Genomic DNA, 6,080 nt, shown 5'->3' with positions numbered 1-6,080 from the left:
AGGCAAATAAAAGACAAGAGAACAGTCCAGAAGGGGGAAGGACATCAGCGGTGGGAGTGGTACGGGCCCCTGCTGGGGAAGAGGAGGCTTTCTGGACCAGAGATGTGGAATTTGAAAGGCAAAGCGTGAAGAGGTGGGTTGCTGCCGCGAGCTTTGTTGCAGAAATTCAATTTCACATCTACCTTGAAAGAGAATGCAGAAGAAGGGGGGGGACATGTGAAATGACTGAGGTGGAGCGATAGTGAGAGGACAGAGCTGGCAGGAATAGATACGGCAGCAGAGAGACAAGTAGCCGGCCGGGGTTCAGGCTGCGAAGTGAGACCAGTCCATTATCCTCTCTTCACACGGCGACGCAGACCTGTGCGGGCTCCAGTAAGCCTCCTTCACAGTGTCCTTCTCAGCAGAAAACTGGATCTCATTTTGGTTCAGAGCCTCGACATCCTCCTTAGTTTACATAACACTGACAGAGGTACACACATCGTCGAGTCCCTTCCTTCATCTTCCTGGCAACACATCCCGTAATGAGCGGTTGTAAGATTAAAGACAGCAAGGCTCTCACTGGGCCGCTCTGTACGAGGTGCCGCTTCACCCCAAATGGACCCATTAGCCGCGTTCACACTGCGGTACTTTTCCCACAAAGGTTCATGCGAACTTAGTTCATGCTCGCGTTCACACCAAAAAGAGCCGGTACTAAAAGTAGTTCATGCGAACCTTTTTACCCCCTCGAAAGTCCCTGCTAGAAAGCAGGGACTTTCGAGCGGCTCTCTTGTGAGAAAAGAGCTATATGTCTGATTGGCTGGGCGGATTGCAAACCACGCCCCGTAAAACTCCCAAAAAGTTTTGTGAAGCCGCCATTTTATTATCCTCGCATTAGCATTATTAGCATTAGCATTATTAGCATTAGCATTATTAGCATTAGCATTAGCCCAGCGCAGAAACGCAGAGAGACCAACTTATGGCAACACAACATAAAACATGGGAGCGGTGGAGATGAGGAGGTGTCGGCGTTCTGGCGATTTACTCGGAAGGCTTCAGTAGAAGCTGCTGGGAGTCCCAGCAGCTTCTACTGAAGCCTTCCCCAACTCCGGGGACTTCCGGCCGGGGACTTTGGGCGGCAGTATACGCCGTGAAATGGTTTGCGGCCTGCCAGTAAACCCAAAGCAGAAGAAGAAGAAGAGGTGACGTCAGCGGCTTCATTTGCCTAATCCTCCCTCAGGGACTTATTCTGGTGTGAACGCGATCTGTACTTAGTTCATGAGAACTAAAGAGTTCTCATGAACTAAGTTCGCATGAACCTTTGTGGGAAAAGTACCGCAGTGTGAACGCGGCTATTGAGGCCTTTGAACAGAGCAGCACTGCGCACATTAGTGAGCAGTCAAAACTGTATGTCAGTAACACTAAGAGAGTTGGATCTACTAAAAATACCCGAGGCTCTCCATCAGAGAATAACTGCCCTGAGGTTGTGTGCCTCCCACACTGAGCAGCGTGTACTTTATAGACATGGCATGTGGGTCCAATAGACAGAGGTTACGCTATTTCATTAAAAGCGCCTCCTCCTCCCCCGCAGGCCACAGGGGGTACTGACGGGTGGGAGGGAGATCGACCACATCAGCACAATGAGAGGAATGCCTCCGACACAATCAGGCAGGAGCAACACTAATGTTTGAGAGGATATAGATGAGGACAAACCCAGGCAGCGGAGCCGAGTACTTGTTGGTTTCAAGCTACCCAACATGTCGGATACAATGCATCTAATAGAAATGCAGCCTCCCCCTGGGTGGCAGATAAAGAACAACAAAAGCAAGGTCATGGTGTATCCAATTGTACGTGCCCTGAACACTCGACTTTCCAGGAAATCTGTGCAAACAGCGAGGCCAAGAATGCTATTATTCCCTTTATGGCTTGCTGCCTATCCGAGCAGATCTCCAGACTAAAAAGGAACGCTCAGACAGAGGAGGGCGGACGCCGTGTTCAAATGAGTTATGGGGGTTGAGCCCAGGATGGGATTGGTAGCTGCAGCTCCCTGTGGAGAAGAGAGAGCTTAATACTTTCTCATCTTATTGACTCGCGACAACGGCAAGGACTCTCAGAGGGTATGATGCATGCATGTAGAGGAGAAAGGGAAAGACCTTCCTCTCATGATGGGGTGGGATTTCACACACACACACACACACACACACACACACACACACACACACACACACACACACACACACACACACACACACACACACACACACACACACACACACACACACACACACACACACACACACAGCAGGAAGAAGACGGATGTTTCCAGCAGTGGGTTCTCATGGAGCCGAGTGAATTTGGTGAGGTGGAAAGAGCGTTAAAGAAAATCTTACAATAGTTAACACTTATGCTAATACATAGATGGAACATATACAGATGCATTAACTGTAAGAACACCAATTGGTTTGTGGAAAAGAGAGCAAGTCTCTCTGTATCTTTTAGATGTGACTGGTTTTTCAAGCTGGCGTGGCGCCCTCAGATATCACTGATTCTCTGTCGTGTTATGTCCCTGCGCCCTACGGTCCTCTTCAGCAGGCTTTTAAAATCTTCCAACAGTGCCCCAAAATAAAATGGGAGAAGCAGCTTTTATCCACTCTCCAACTTTGGATCACCCTACCAGGAAAAACTGTAAAAGTCACAGCTACACCTGAAAGTATAACCACTTCTCTCTAAACAGGATCGCAATGTACAAAATGCTGTATTTAGAAAGACTTAAAACGGCCTATCATGACTGAAACCTCTCCAGGAACATGTTTACTGAGGTAATGGAGTGAGATATCAGGTCATTACCTCAGACTTCTATATACCAGGACCTTTTTTGTGACCAGGCTAACTTTCAGGGCCAGGAGTTGTTGTTAGCGTTGCAACAGCATGTGTCTGCCTGTTGTGTCAGTTTTCATGAAGAGTGTTGTGTTTCCCTGCCACTGTTCACTAAGACCTGTCTTCCCCGTTAAGAGTAACCCAAGGGTCTTAATAAGACTTCTTCTGCAACTTTACCAACAGATAACAGAGTCCACATCCCACATCCAACTTCCTGTTAAAGCACACAGCAAGACTTTACCCTCCGTTCCAGAAAGAACGACAGGTTGAAAGTTCAGTTCTTGTATAAGTCAAAGAAACTTAAAGCTGAGGTCGGTAATTTCGGAGAAACCAGCTCGAGTGCGCTAGAATTTGAAAATACACAACCGGAAACAATCTGCCCCTTCCTTCCAGACTTCCTTCCAGAGCCCCTCCTCCAACACACACATGACCAATGAGGGCACAGATGGAAGGCTGACAGGCAGGTAGGCCATCCAGTTACTTTAGCCGGCTCAGATGATTGGTCGTGCTTTTTAAAGCGCCACGGCTTCCACAGATGATATTTTTTATGGATTTGTTGTCAAAGCACTTCATGTATTCATTGCTATCGGGATGTTACGAGCATTCCATGGAATATAATGAAGCAATAGCTCACGACAGGCCGTGGTATATGCTCATTATATCACAGCTAAGGGGCGTGGTTCGGCCCGACGCGAAGCGGAGGGTCGACAACCCCCTTAGCTGTGATATAATGAGCATATATCACGGCCTGATGGCTTACGTGGTTACTTGTTGAGGTTGTTCTAGGCTGTTGCTTGGCGTGGTGAGAATATTGCTCCACTTTCTCCGGTCCCCGAGATTTGGCTTCCAGTAGCTCTGGAGAGAGCTTTCGCACCTATGGCCACTAACGGTCATACTTTCTCTGCTTTGTTTCAAGACCCGCATCAGAAAGCTTTTGAATGGTGGTACTTCTCCAGTTGGTCTACCTGCTCTTCACGTAGCTCTGCATGTCGTCGTTTAGGTGCTTTTTTTTTCTGGAGATAGGCACTCCTCAATCCACTCCTCCATAGTAAGACCCCCCGGAGGTCGAAGTTAATCTTAAATGTTTCCATCTTATGCTTTGTACGTTTGTTTCGTAACAGAAGAAATGTAAATATATTTATAAAACTGACAAGTAAAATCAAGCAATCTGATTGGCCGATAGTATTTTTGCGGACCTCTTTGATTACAGATTTGAAAACATCATTGATTGCTTTAAGAGTAGCTCAATTCATGATGTCAGACCTTGGAAAGTATCTAGATATCCCTGCCCTAATGCCAAAGGAACTGCACACTGAATATGTTTTGCCGTTTGATGTGTATGTCTGGACCGCTGCGTAAAAAGGAGGGTTTCTGCCCCGTTACTTCTCTCCTGCTTTCTTGTTCCAGTATGAAAAGCAAACTGCAGGCAGTTTGCTTTTCAACCCAACGGTATACTGTTTTTCTCAGACGCGGAGGGATACTGACTTGTTGTGAAAAGTAACTTACAATTCTACCTGTGGTATACGCTCAGTATATCACGGCTAAGAACCAATCAGATTGCTTGATTTGACTTGTCCGTTTTATAACAAAAAGTTTATCTCGAGACGGTTTCTCAAACTTCCCTACCTACTATTAATATAACAATATTAAGACAGCTAATTCTGCTATCCCTTGGAAACAGTTAGCGTACAATAATGAAAACACCTTCCCAAGTCTGGATGCTTTTGGTAATTAACAAGGACAGGTACAGCGAGTAATTAAAAGATAACTGGAAGTCAAACCGAGTCTCTACTGTTTGAGGAGGAAGCACAAAAGAGCAGGCTGTTGCTGAAGCTAGCATCAGCGAAATCTAATAAATGCTCACTTTGTGCTTTGCTCACACCCGGAGATTAGCCGAGCTGCGCCCCACACATCCTCGCTTTTCATTCAAGTCTTATGACTCGGAGATCAGAGGGAAACGCTGGACATCGACGTTTCATCAGAAGCGATTTGCTTGATTGACGAGCAACCATTTGTGGCGCAGAAGCACTTTGGAGTTGAGTTCAGGTGGTACAGTAGGGGCTTTAGTTAGAGGCAATTACCAAGTGGAGGAAGTGGATAGATTGCAGCGGATGCCGAGGTGATAATGAGTTTAGGGTGAAGACACAGAGATGGGAGGGGATGGAAGGATATGAGGGCTGTTGTGATTGTGAATGTGAAACCCAGGAGGAGGGAGCCGGCAAACACGGCAAGAAAATAACCGACTGAGAGGAGGACGGAGGGGGGGGTCGAAGGGTCGCCCGGCGCCCATCTGGCTGTAGGTGGTGATGCCACGGCAAGACAAATTGACACACAATAAAAACAGTTATGGAACAAAAAGAAGGCAATAGTGCAATTGCAACAGAAGTAAATAAGAGTGTTACAGATGCTGAGATATTAAAACGTGGTTTATGGCTCTGGAACGAATACAGCCCTCTTGGTCCTTGGTGTGAGCGAGCATTCATTCACTTGCTTATTATGCTGAGCTAAGCCCTTACGTGCAATTTATTGGAGTCACTCCTAAGAATACACGGCCTTCTTTAGAAGTGAAATCCTCCCTGAAAAACAATCCCTGCTGAATTATTTGCCGAAGAGACGTCCCCCTAGTAGTTAGTGGCAAACGGGGGAAATACTATTGTTGTGTTGGCATCGTGCGAGTCTATGCACTATAAATATTTACATGGAGGGGGGAAGGGGAGACTTCCACATCGAAGTCATTAAAGAGAGGGAGGGAGAGAGAGAGAGAGGGCCTGAGGTGAAGCAAGCAGAGACAACATTTCTTTACCCTTACCCTCCCCTCAGACCGTTCCAAATTAATGTCAAAGCATCGAGTCAGCTAAACAATGGGAAAGAGATGGTTGTTGTTTTCCTACATTTTACGGGACACACATTCTGTGAGCAAGAATGAAACTCCTCTTACTTTATACTCCAGCTACTATTTAAAGATAGGTGTTGTGTTGTGCATGTAAATGGTCTGCAAAGGCTCAAATCCATCCAGAGGGAGTTTTCTTTTTTTCAGAACCAGTGGCGTAGCCAGGAATTACTGTGTGGGTGGGCCTGGAGAAATGTAGGTGGGCCAGGGGGAGACTTATTAAGCGTGGGCTCTGAGCTGAAACTTCTTTAATGATTTTATTTATTTTTTAATGCACTGATTAAACATGAGCATAAACTAGCAGTGAAAACAAAAACATACTGTAGGCACGGCGGCC

The 6,080-nt window shown here is 46.5% G+C and overlaps 1 pseudogene; it reads right to left on the bottom strand.

Moving 5' to 3' along the window:
• The window catches only part of LOC117465590 (sodium/hydrogen exchanger 7-like), a 47,855-nt pseudogene that overhangs the window by 18,403 nt on the left and 23,372 nt on the right, over nt 1-6,080 (bottom strand).

The sequence above is a fragment of the Pseudochaenichthys georgianus genome, chromosome 20 (assembly GCF_902827115.2).
Source record: "Pseudochaenichthys georgianus chromosome 20, fPseGeo1.2, whole genome shotgun sequence".
Taxonomy (NCBI): domain Eukaryota; kingdom Metazoa; phylum Chordata; class Actinopteri; order Perciformes; family Channichthyidae; genus Pseudochaenichthys; species Pseudochaenichthys georgianus.
This window is presented reverse-complemented; position numbering and strand designations above follow the sequence as displayed.